The following is a 13,681-nucleotide window of genomic DNA, read 5'->3' on the forward strand; positions in this document are numbered from 1 at the left end:
TTAAAACATAATCAAAATGAAAAGTTACATTATGTCCATAGTTACATCGGTCCGTTTTAGGATCGTTAGCTGTCATCAGATCAAGGTCCGTTTTAGGATCGTTAGCTGTCATCAGATCAAGACAAGGCATCATATATGATTGTTGTTGGTGCAGGAATTCAAGGAAAGAAAGTCCTTTCCTTGAAGTGGAGAAACCTACCATGTGAAGCCTTCCAGACGAGAAAGTTGAAAAGCTGAAAGCTGAGTCACATAGTTAATTCTAAGGTTTTGGATCTATTACAATATCTGTGCATAAAAACAGTTTCATAGAGACAGTCCCTTCTTCTTAGGGGCAGTTCAAGCCCTCATTAAAGCCATGGGTAAAACTTAAAACCAACTGCCTTGTGTTTCCTGAGTTAGTTTACATGGATGTCCTTTAATAATGGCATTAGCCTTTTCAACATTTCCTGAAGATTTGGATCTCCAGGAACAGTGTAAGTGATATTCTAGTCCTAGAACTTTTGACACCCCTTGAGTTACAGTAGCTTTAAGATGGAACATTGTTGCTCTGAACTTTAGAGTTTAAGATCCCACTTACATCATGAGAAGTCAGGACAGTAAGTTTTCACCCATTTCTTAACCTTAGGCTTTAGTGGATACTGCCTTTAATGTGAAAATAGATGAGGATTTTTGAGCTTGATACGAACAGGAACAGTATTTTGTGCACAACCCACAGTTTTTCCATCAGCCCACAGTCTAGGATTTACAATTGTTCAATTTAAAGAGCAGGCTCCATATTCATGAAAACAGAGGCCTGGACCATGTTCAGTATATCCCTCCCTAGCAGGGGTGAGGGAGACTCCAGCCTGATCAGAAACTCGTGAGAAAACAGCACACAGTCCTAGTCGTAACTTTAAGAATGACTGAAATAATAGCATTTGGCTCATCCTGACAGTCCCATTACAGTAGTGGATCAGGAGGAAAGCGGACCAGGGGCTTCAGTGAGCACAGAGAAAGTTGTCCCAGTGTCCAAAAGAAAATCGACTGATTGGACCCCCACAGTTATTAATCCCCAGGGTTCCACAGGTGTAATTAGAATAGGAGCTTGTGTGGGGACCCCCAGGCATTTTCAGTCCCAATTGCTTTGAGAGTCCAACCCCTGGGGCCTATGTCTCAGAGGGCAGTCTCTCCTTAGGTGTGGACATTTTACAAACAGGACCTGGAGCGGGGAGCAGCTTAGATGCCTGAGGACAATCCTGCTTGAGATGCCTCTCCTTTCCACCATAATAACAAGTCCACTCCTTTTCACCTGGGTTACTCCGGGCACTTTTCCTCAGGCTATTTCAGAGAGGATCTAACAGCCAATGTTGGGGCTTCAGTCTTTTGCCAGGTTCTTTTTCTCTTTTCCTCCTCATATTCTTTACCATAACATACCATCTGAGCCAGCTGTAACAGGTTTTTGAAGACTGATTTGGTCCAAATGCCTGTTTTCATAACTTATGGCAGATATCTGCAACCGACTGAGTGAGAAATTATCTTTCAGATTTTTCCTTCCTCTGTACTTTTGGGATCAAAGTTAGTACACTTGCGGAGAGCCTCTTGTAGTCTATCTAGGAATTTATCCGGACCTTTCTTCTCTCCCTCTTCTATGTCAGCCATAGTTTAAAAATTCTTAGTGTGCACTCACTTGAGTCCTTCAGGAATACACCTGGCAAAGTGGTTCTGATCCCACCTTCTTTTAGCCATGCTATAGTCCCAGTCTGGCTCTGTCATGGAAACTGCTTGGCTCTCTGTAGGGAGGAGGGCTATTTTATATTTCCTCTTTCCCCTTGTCTCATGCTCAAGCCATTCATGTCTAAAAGTAGTAGCTTCTCCCAAAACTCAAGTTCTAGAGTCAGGAGTCAGCATCTGTCCCAAGACATACATTACATCTCTCCAAGTAAGGTCATAAAGTTAGTCCCATAAAGGCTTTTATGCATTCAGACTGTTTGAATTTCTACTGAGACTGAGGCAACCTCTTCTGGAAGGGTCCCATGACTCAGCCTGTTTAGTGGGGAGCCTCAGATACAAGGGCAAAGTAAGGGAACAGGAGGCAGCTGAAGGTTTTACACCCATTTCTGCACCCTTCGGACATAAGTCTGGCATGTCTCGCAGAGAGATACAGAGCAACACTTATGGCACTTCTACCCATTTCTCTCGTTTTCCACAGAACTGATCTAATTGTAAAACAGTATTATAATTGAGACCCTTCAACCAGCCGGTGTCCCCCATCTTTCAAAGGATACCATGGCCATATTCAGTATCAAAGAGAAAGATCAGGTGTGTCTTTTTTAAACTCCGGGGATCAAACTTCTCTCCGTTTTTAAAAATACATTTTAAAGAGGTGGTTCTGGATCTGCTAGCTCCCATCTACAGATGGGAAAGAGAGAAAAAAGTGGCATCCACAGCCATGGTTTCTTTCCATTGGAAGCATCCCTCCCTGCTCTAGATGGGGGTATAGACAGACTTTCCACTGAAGCTTTCCTTCCTTGGTTGGACTTAGTCTGTCCCATATCAACACAGGTGACTTATCCATCCCTCCCAGTTCTACCACTGAGGCGGGGTGGAGATGCACCAGGGGTAGACCTGATGGCATCTCAGACTGACGTCCAGTTCCTTCCCATGAAGACTTTTGCCTGATTTTCACTCCTTCTCTGATGCCACCCAGGGTGGAACAGAGAAGCTTTCCCGGAATGTTTCCCAAGCGAGGACTGTTAGGGGAGGCATCCAAGTTCCATGTGCCTGTGCACATTCCCGAGTACAGTCCTGACCACAACAGAAGTGTTGAGTTATAAAGAGGTGAACAAAAACCCCCAAGATGTCTCTTCTGAGTGTTGCCACACTAGTATATGTGATAGCAAAAGAGGGAGTGGAGGGTCAGCCAGCGAGGAAAAAGTGATTTCTGTCCTCAAGCTACTAGGGCCAATCCTTCCAGTTCATTCCCACAGATTCCACAAAAAGAATATCCAGGGAGTTGAACACAAGCCATTGAGAGCTTTCTCTGGTCTGCTAAGAGCTAGCACTACCAAAGGAAGAAGCCCACTGCACTTGGAAGCTGACCAGATCCTGTAATTTCCGATCTGTGTCTTCAAAAACCTCATGGTCACCAGCAATGCTGCTACCCATATATCAGAGGCACAGCCATGACAAAGACTTACTTTTAGAACCCTGGCCCCTGAGACAGGCAGTCAAGAGAATGGCCTCTAGCCTGAGAGACATTCCTGGAACTAGACCTCTGCCTTGCTCCCAAATGTGCTCTTGTAACTTTCAGTTCCTAGCAAGGCTAGGCACTTCCATCCTTATAGTTTGAGGTCTATGTAAAAGTACAGAGTAATGGCATGGATCACAAGTCCCTTGAAAGTCTATGATCCGACAGATTAGGTTAGTAGTTCTAATTCCCCATGCAATTATGGAATGGTCAAAGAGACCATGAAAAGTTGACCGAGATAAGACAGTTCAGTCCACACGCTTTCCATTTCTGGTCGCTGCCCTTGCAGGGATGTTGGGTGTCTCTTGGCATTGGAAAGTTGGTATATAAACCCCAACAAGGCTCCCATTTTGGGGTCTGACTTCAGTCATTTCAAGGCACTGCAAAACCCCAGAGCAGGGCTCATCACTTGCTTTGTTCAGGACATGTCATTCATTCACACACGCACACTGCAAGATCAGTGAGACCTTGAGAGACAGGCAAAGAAAACGGCTTGAGTTGATCTTGTTAATTTTTAATGGCTGTTAAAAACGCACAGAGACTCTGTTTCTTTCTCTAATAGGTGTTGGGGTCAACGACATGGAGATCATAAGTGAGCAGTTGTCCAAAGTCTATTCAAAAATGGCAGTGTCCATGGCAATCACCACCATCACCAATGTCCTGGCTTTCTATACAGGAACTATGACCTCTTTCAGGTCTGTACAATACTTTTGCATTTATATAGAAACAACCCTGCTCTTTTATTATTTTCATAACATCGCCCTGTTTTGGAGCATTTATGGCCATGGATGATAAAAGAGAAGTAGTCTGTCCACACTGGCTGAAGAAGCAGGAAACTCCTGACCAAAAATGTTCATTAAAAAGGTCCTTAGCTTCCCATGCAATTTTCTCCAAGGTGAACATAAAGCTGATATTTATCCAATGAGTCTATTCTTTTTTTAATTTACCTTTTAATTGAAGGATAATTGCTTTACAGAGTTTTCATAAAGTTTTCCCTCAAACCTCAACATGAATCAGCCACAGGTATACATATATCTGCTCCCTTTGGAAACTCTCTCCCATCTCCCTCTACATCCCACCCTTCTAGTTTGATACAGAGCCCCTGTTTGTGTTTCCTGAGCCACACGGCAATTTCCCGTTGACTATTTTACATATGGAATCCAGTGAATCTATTCTTTAGAGAATATTTTGGTCCTTTTCTCACAAGCGCTGAGTCCAAGTTTTTGTAGTACTCCTATACATTTTGTACATCATTAGTAGTATATATGGATGTTTCCAAGTGCAGGAAGCTTTAGGCCTCCAAAATTTGGCAAGTGACGACTCCCATATTACACCATATTGTAATGTAGAAGAAGAACATTTGTCAACTTATGGTCCCAGGGTTATGGTTATCGTTACTGAGACTCTTGACTACTGGGATAAAGAAATGAGGCAAAAATTGGGAAAATGTCACCTGGCAGATTTTGCAAACAATGAGTATGTCGATAAAAACCTTACAGAGTTTTTGTTATGAGAATATATAAAATATATGGAAAACCTCCATCAAGGTGTAAATGATAAGACAGTTTTCTAAGCAATAAACCCACTTTTAAATGGAATTTCCACTTTTTGTGTATAACATTAATATTACATCATCACAGAAAATCATTTGTTCCCAGGCCTTCATTCAAACCATGGGTATTTCTTCTTCAGTAAGAAACTGATGTTACACCAGTTCTGAGACATGGCCAAGAAGTGTGAAGTTCCCCTGATGGTATACAACCAGGCATTCATATATTTTGATCAGTATTCTGCAATATTAGAAAACACTGTTCAAAATGTGACTGTTGCATCAACAGTTATGTTCATTGTTTCCTTATTGTTAATTCCTCATCCCCTCTGTTCTTTGTGGGTAACTTTTGCTATTGCTTCTGTGATTATGGGCATCATGGGTTTTATGGCCTTCTGGAATGACAATCTTAATATCATAGCCATGCTTAATCTTGCCATATGTAGTATAGGGTTTTCTTTTGACTTTTCTGCTCACATTTCTTATGCATTTGTTTCCAGTTCAGAGCCCTCAGTAAACTGAAAACCCATTGAGGCATTTTATCTGCTAGGCTACATTGTGTTACAAAGTGCAGTTTCTACAATAATAGGGATGTGTGTCCTATCTGCAGCTAAAGCATACATCTTCAGGACCTTTTTTCAGATTGTTTCTTGTGATGGTATTTGGAGCTGCTCATGATCTAATTTTTGCCCCAGTATTCTTAATCTTATTTTGAAAGTTAGTTTGAAAAGCCACTAACAAAGACCAACTGCAGAATTTCTGATTGGCCCAATCCAATATGATGAAAACATGCTATTAAGAATAGTCAATAGATAAAAGCAAAGGCACGTTTCCTTGGCTTGGAAGTACCATTAAAAAATGTTATTGAAAATATCCTGAGAGGGGAGAGAACAAGAAGGCAGAGGAGTGGGTGGACGTGGAGTACACCTCTCTGCACAGATACATCATGGATACACCTTCGGACACAGAAGTGCATGCAGAACACCAGCTGAGAGCGGACAGGATTACCTGACTAGTGGAAAAGAATATACAGAACCACGCAAAACTCGGTAGGATGAAGAAACTGGGGGGGAAAACAGGAGTGTTAAGAGAACCGGACCTGCCCTCAGCTGGTGGGAGAAATGAAGCGGGGGTCTGATCCCCACATCAGGGCAGTTGCCTGAGTCAGAGGAGAAACATTTAAGGCTTAGAGTGAAACAGCTGGTCTGTTGCAGACTAAATGGAATGAGAATCAGACAGTCCTTGTGGCAGCCATGCAAACCCTGGGCAGGGACGCAGGTCCCTGGAAGGTACAGCAGCTGGGAGCTGGAGTTTAGGGACTATGGAGCAATCTCAGGGCGAGGGCTGCTGTTGACTGCAGAGAGACAGATAGACCGAAAGGATGTGAGGGAGGAGCTTGTGGTGGGAAATGCCTGAGCCATACAGCAAGTTCCTTTGGCTATCTATTTTACATATGGAATCCAGTGAGTCTATTCTTTAGAGAATATAACATTAATATTACATCATCACAGGAAATCACTTCCTTCCAGGCCTTCATTCAAACCATGAGTATTTCTTCTTCAACCAATAAGAAACTGATGTTACACCAGTTCCGAGACATGGCCGAGAAGTGTGAAGTTCCCCTAATGGTATACAACCAGGCATTCATATATTTTGATCAGTATTCTGCAATATTAGAAAACACTGTTCAAAATGTGACTGCTGCATCAACAGCTATGTTCATTGTTTCCTTATTGTTAATTCTTCATCCCCTGTGTTCTTTGTGGGTAACTTTTGCTATTGCTTCTGTGATTATGGGCCTCATGGGATTTATGGCCTTCTGGAATGTCAATCTCGATTCCATAGCCATGCTTAATCTTGTCATAGTATAGGGTTTTCTTTTGACTTTTCTGCTCACATTTCCTATGCATTTGTTTCCAGTTCAGGGACCTCAAGAAGCTGAAAGCCCATTGAGGCATTGTATCTGCTAGGCTACACTGTGTTACAAAGTCCAATTTCAACAATAACAGAGGTGTGTGTCCTGTCTGTAGCTAAAGCATACATCTTCAGGACATTTCTTAATATTGTTTTCTTGTGATGGTATTTGGAGCTCCTCATGGTCTAATTTTTACCCCAGTATTCTTAACCTTTTTTTGAAAGTTAGTTTGAAAAGCCACTAACAAATCAAAGACCAATTATAGAATTCCCGATTAGCCCAAACCAATCTGATGAAAACACACTATTAAGAATAGTCAATAAACTAAAAGCAAAGGCATGTTTCCTTGGCTTGCAAATACCCTTTTAAAATGCTATTTAAAATATCCTGAGAGAGAAGAGAACAAGAAGGTGGAGGAGTAGGTGGACATAGAGTACATCTCTCTCCATATACACATCAGCAATACACCTTCAGAGACAGAAGTGCATGCAGAACACCGGCTGAGAGTGGACAGGAGTACCTGACTGGTGGAAAATAATACATAGAACCTTGCAAAACTCATAGGATGAAGGAACTGGGGGCAAAACAGGAGTGGGAGATCTCAGATGCCTGTTTGGGACTACAAATGAGTGCCATTCTAATGGTCACCCCCAAAATTAAGTTTATGGGGATAAGATTTCTCAGGATAGATCTACAGAGCCAACACTGCTTGGTAGGGGTTGTATTCCAAAACAGACAGGAGATAGATCTCCTGATCTCTGAACAAGGAGGGACTTGAACCATCTTGAATGAGATGTGTTGTTTCTGGGTAAATACCTCCAACTAAGTTAAAGAAAGTCTCACAGTCCTCAAGAAAAACATTCAGGTCCTACAGGATCTCAAAGAACAAGCTGCAGAGTTCTCGGGATGGCTACAGTCTCTCTTTGGGGGCTCTTCTCCTGGCGATGGGGAATTTGGAGTTGGCTAATGCCCCTACTAATCCCTGTTATCACCATATTGATGCTGCCTATGATTGCTTCATATATTATTGATTGTTTAACCCATTTTGTCTCTGCTCAGGTCAACAAGCTGCAACATGCAGTGCCAGTTCAACAAGGATATATAAAACTACACCCAACCACGGAAAGTATCACTCACTCTTAGATGGACACCACTTTAAGGACTCTGAGGCTTCAGACTAGCAAGAGGGGGAGGCCCATTGCCACTCACCGTTCCAACTCAGCAGGAAGTAGCCAGAGAGAGCTTCACACCTCTATTCCCAAGGAAATTGGCCTCCCATCTCTTGAGGTGGGAATGTTAGTTAGAATAGGAAAAAGGAGTCCCAAATGGCAGTGACAAAGAAAGGAAAAAGCACGTGAAAATGATACAAAAGAAATTATGAGGACCAAAGTGAGAACCTCAGGTGAAACAAACAGCCCTCCTGGCTAGCCCAGTTTCCGCAGGGCAGGCTCAGGGGCAAGAGACACATGTATAAAAAGAGGAAGCCAAGATGGATCGAGGCCTCCCCTTTGGGGTTGGCCTGCTCTCACGCCTTGAGGGTGTACTTTCCTTGGCTTGCTGAATAAAACTCTGAGCCGTAACCGAGCTGTAACACTGGTCCACTGTGTTTCAAATCTTTGCTGTGGAAAGACAGAATCAAGGATGTTACATATTCCCCCGACATATCTACACATTATATTTATTATCACAATAAAATATTTTTTAGAGTTTACTAATAAAATCGTTTTACCTGTAGCATGATACAATTTCAAATAATATGATTAGAAGGTATGCCAACTGAATCAAGGGGACCACTGTCATAGAAGTTGCCTCAAATTTCAATTGTCTGGAAAGTGATGTAGAGGACCTGCCACAAAAATATATTCAGGAAAAGAGCTTTCAATTCTGATATTGTGTGTGTTACATATGATATTGAAACACTACAGCTTGTTGATTTAAACATTAAAATTCAGTAAAAAAAATCAAAATACATGGATTATGATTTTATAATAAGAAGGTAATGAAGATTTGCTTCTTCCCACAAAGCTCTGGCATGCTTTTCAAAGTTTCTTTCAAAAGTCTAAAGTTTAAAACTCCTGAATATACAAAATCTGTATCTTATACGAAACTGTGAAAGCATTAATAACTGTGACATTATGACTTTTTCTAAACTTCTATTAGGTTGTTATCTTCTACTATTATAACTGCACAAACACTATTTCAGAAAGGCCTGAGTATTAAAAGGCTTTTTTCCAGAAGGTGTCTTCTCATTTTCACCAGTTTTATTCAGAGGATCAGGTTTGCCAATCCACAAATTACTGGACAGCTAATATGTGCCTGGCACTATGCTGTAATTTATTTGTAAAATGATCATTTTTCTTTCTCAGAAGCATCATGAAGCTTTGGTTTAAAGTTTTGTTTTTTTATTCCAATGAACTCCAAACAAAGTTTAGGGGGCTCCCAGAAACAGCAAAGGCTTGAACTAGAAGTAAGAATTTCAGAGTAATTTGACCAGAAAACCAAACTAAACCTGAAGATAAAAGTCTGTACTGAACAGACCTTCCCTGAGAATGTACCATTTGTGTTTTTAGCCAGAATGTTACCAAAGATTTAAGATTTGTGGCATTCTTTGTTTTTTTAGGTCCTATCTCTTTTTACTTAAAAAAAAATTATTGTAGCTGCTTTACAATGTTGTGTTAGGTCCATGCATACAGCAAAGTGAATCAGTTAGACACACAGCCACTCTTTTTTAGATGCTTTTGTGGCTTTTTTCAGTGTACTATTTTAAGAAAGTTGGATTAAGGATCAAATAAAGCAGAGCATACCTAGCTTCCAATCAAGGACTCTACCTGATAATCTGGGAGTGCTGCTGCTATGGTCCTTGGAACAAGTCTTCTTATCCCTCCTACCTTCTCCTGGCCTCCCTATAAACCCCATCCACTAGGTACCTTGATCCTCTTCAACACCAGAGTCTTTTCAAGGCTGCCAGCCTTCTCAGGAAGTGGATCATCCACACCTTGCTACGTTCACTTTCCTCTCCTTCCCCTGTCTTCAGCTGTCTTCTGGGAGTACTGCAGCTGCATGGCTTTGGCCTGGAGTAGTAACTGGATCAGCCTCATACTCTCGCCTAAGACAGTTCCTCCCAGGATGTTGGCCAGGTAGCTGATCTGACCGACTTGGCTGTAGATGGGGAAGGTGGTGGTTTTCAGGTTGAGGCCCTTGTTCCTTTCCCAGGCGAACAAGAGTGGGATGGGAGGAGGGGGGAGGGGCGCACAGGAGCCCTGGTTTTTAGCGCACACCTTGCTGTAGGGGATCTGGGTTCCACTGTCCTGTGTCACAGTCAAAGCCTGCACCCACCTTCCACCTCGCTAATTTCTTCTAAGAGTTCTGGCTCCAGCAGTGTCTTGGTGTTGGAGACCCCTAGGATGGAGGCATAATTGACCTCGGTGCTCTTCCCGGAGGTGGAGAAGATGAGAGAGTCCTTGGAGGTGAAATGTTCCTGCACAAAGCATCACTCAGCCTTGGCAGAGTTCCCTAGAGGGGTGTTCTTCTCGAGGTCGTCGTCTCCATCCTGGGTCAGGTAAATCAGGCCAGTGCCTAGAAAGGCCGTTAACACCATGGGCAGCAGCAGGAAGATCCAGGGGTGCGAGCCCACCTTCCAGCCCAGCTGCCTGAAGGCCCGGGACAGCAATGCTTCCAGGCAGTTGGTGTGGCAGCGGGGCCGCTGGGCCAGTCGGTTCTCAGACCGCGATGCTGGCGGAGGTGGTAGAGCCTCGGCCGCGACTCGGGAGGGGGCTCTGCGCTCTGCCCCGCCACCCAGCCAAGCTCGGTTCCCGGTCTTGACCCGAGGCCGAGGGTGACTCAGGCTCTAGGCCAGGCCCTGCAGGGTGACAGTTCTCTTTCTCCAGGTCAAGCCCCGACTCCGACCTGGGCCCCTGGGACTCAGACACAGGCTCTTGCCCGGACTCCAACGGTTTCCTGGAGAAGTTCCAAGCGAGTCTGTTTGAACCCGGGCTGCTCGTGCCCGAATGCTAGCGTGTCCTTGGCGGTCTCGTGGTAGCCTCAGTTCAGGTCAGGTCAGGTCAGTCGCTCAGTCATGTCCGACTCTTTGCGACCCCATGGGCTACAGCATGCCAAGCCTCCTTGTACTTCACCAATTCCCTGAGCTTGCTCAAACTCATGTCCATCAAGTCAGTGATGCCATCCAACCATCTCATCCTCTGTCATCCCCTTCTCCTCCTGCCTGCAGTCTTTCCCAGCAACAGGGTCTTCTCCAATGAGTCAGTTCTTCACATCAGATGGCCAAAGTATTGGAGCTTCAGCTTCAGCATCAGTCCTTCCAATGAATATTCAGGACTGATCTCTTTTAGGATGGACTGGTTGGATCTCCTTGCAGTCCAAGGGACTCAAGAGTCTTCTCCAACACCACAGTTCAAAAGAATCTGTTCTTCAGCGCTCCACTCCAATACTCCTGCCTGGAAAATCCCATGGACAGAGGAGCCTGGTAGGCTGCAGTTCATGGGGTCACTAAGAGTTAGACATGACTGAGCGACTTCACTTTCACCTTTCACTTTCATGCTTTGGAGAAGGAAAAGGCAACCCACTCCAGTATTCTTGCCTGGAGAATCCAGGGACAGGGGAGCCGGGTGGGCTGCCGTCAATGGGGTCTCACAGAGTCAGACATGACTGAAGTGATTTAGCACCAGCAGCAGCAGCAGCAGCAAGCAAACAAATGTCTTTTTCTTAAAGCACAAGAACTGTATCTGTGAGATGATTTTGTAGAAGGGCATTCACTGGACCAAAGGATATCCCATTTTCATTTTCTTAGCTATTGATAAAATCCATAGAATTTGGGCTTCCCCAGTGGCTCAGCAGGTAAGAAATCTGTTTGCAATGCAGGAGACACAGGAGAAGCGGGTTTGATTCCTGGATGGGGAAGATACCCTGAAGAAGGAAATGAAACCCACTCCAGTATCCTTGCCTGAAAAATTCCATGGACAGAGAAGCCTGGCAGGCTACAGTCCATAGCGGCACCAAGAGTCAGACAGGACTGAGCAACTTCACTCACTCGCTCATTGAAGTTGTATCAATTTACACCCTCATAAACAGTGCATTAAGCTCTTTTTTGTCAAGACTATCCCAGAATGTCATTAAAGTGTTTGATTTGTGTCACTGGTATCTCAATTTGACTTTACTGTTTTAAATTTGTTGCTTAGACTCACCATTATTTCCTCTTTGGGTGAATTGTCATCTTATAGCTTTCCCTGGTTTCCCTTTTGGACTATTCAAATTTTCTTCTTCACTATTGAAACTATGAAATTAAAAGACGCTTGCTCCTTGGAAGAAAAGTCATGACCAATCTAGACAGCATATTAAAAAGCAGAGACATTACTTTGCCAACAAAGGTCCATCTAGTCAAAGCTATGGTTTTTCCAGTAGTCATGTATAGATGTGAGAGTTGGACTATAAAGAAAGCTGAGTGCCCAAGAATTGATGCTTTCGAACTGTGATGTTGGAGAAGACTCTTGAGAGCCCCTTGGACTGCAAGGAGATCCAACCAGTCCATCCTAAAGGAGATCAGTCCTGGGTGTCCATTGGAAGGACTGATGCTGCAGCTGAAACTCAAAAACTTTGGCCACCTGTTGCAAAGAGCTGACTCATTTGAAAAGACCCTGATGCTGGGAACAATTGAAGGCAGGAGGAGAAGGAGATGACAGAGGATGAGATGGTTGGATGGCATCACCAACTCTATGGACATTAGTTTGAGTAAACTGCGGGAATTGGTGATGAACAGGGAGGCCTGACGAGCTGCAGTCCATGGGGTCACAAAGAGTTGGACATACTGAGTGACTTAACTGAATTGATAGAAACTATTCACATACTAAGGAAATAATCACTTGATCCTGTGTTTTGAGTGATGAGTATCCCCCTACCCTGCTCTCCCACCCCCATTTTGCTAGTTGTCATGCCTTATGTTTGTAGTTGAATTAACTTAATTTTTTAAATGAGTTCTGGATTTTGTTGCATAATAGACAGTCATTTCCCTCAGTTGGTAAAGAACCTGCCTGCAATTTGGGAGACCTGGGTTTGAGCCCTGGGTTGGGAAGACCCCTGGAGAAGGGAAAGGCTACCCACACTAATATTCTGGCCTGAAGAATTCCATTTGCAGAGTCAGACACGGCTGAGCAACTTTCACTTTCACTTTCCCTTGCAATAATTATAATCTACTTTAAAATTTACTTATATTCCTTTTTTAAATTGTTGAAGTATAGTTGATTTATAATTGTGTCAATTTCTGGTGTATAGTAAAGTGATTCAACTATATATATATATAAGTTTACTTTTTGCTTTTTAAGATCACCAAACATTTTATTCAGCTATTGCAGTAGCAGAGAGACTTCAGTGTAAGCTGAGCTCATCTTTGCTGAAACAAAAGATGGGAGTGACAGGGTAGCAGGCAGGAAGGTGAGGGGTCTCCAAATGGAGGAAATAGGCTGCAAGTGTCAGACATTTTTTCTCTCTCTCTTAAGGGGAAGGAGGAAACAAACTACAAGTGTCAGATTTTTTCCTTCTCTATACAAATTTAAAAGAAGGTTTCTTTTGAAATTCTGTATTTCCATGACTACACCTGGTTCCACCTGAACTTAACTTTTCTCAAACCTTGAGCTAACCAATGGGTTTTTCTTATGGAAATGTTTTTCTTAAGCTATGTTAATGAACTCTGTGTTTACCCTAGACTCTGCCTTTCTTCAAGTCTGTTCTGCCTAAGACTTAGAACCAACTTGACAAGCCAGTATGTTTTACTCATGTGAACACTCTCTTAAGCTATGTTAATGAGACTATGTCTTTGCTTGGAAAACTGCCTTCCTTCAAGATTCATGTCAATCATTTTATGGCCCAGGACAACTCACCTTGTGCCAATATTATCTCAAAATGCATGTTGTGGGTGAGGGGCCTGGTGCTACTCTGAGTTTTGAGACATTTCTTTTCTCTAATTAGTAGCCTGCTGATA

The 13,681-nt window shown here is 43.1% G+C and overlaps 1 pseudogene; it reads left to right on the forward strand.

Moving 5' to 3' along the window:
- The window catches only part of LOC136157128 (patched domain-containing protein 3-like), a 114,514-nt pseudogene extending 107,603 nt beyond the window's left edge, over positions 1 to 6,911 (forward strand).
- Positions 6,912 to 13,681: the final 6,770 nt, after the last annotated feature.

Source organism: Muntiacus reevesi, chromosome 2 (assembly GCF_963930625.1).
Source record: "Muntiacus reevesi chromosome 2, mMunRee1.1, whole genome shotgun sequence".
NCBI lineage: Eukaryota > Metazoa > Chordata > Mammalia > Artiodactyla > Cervidae > Muntiacus > Muntiacus reevesi.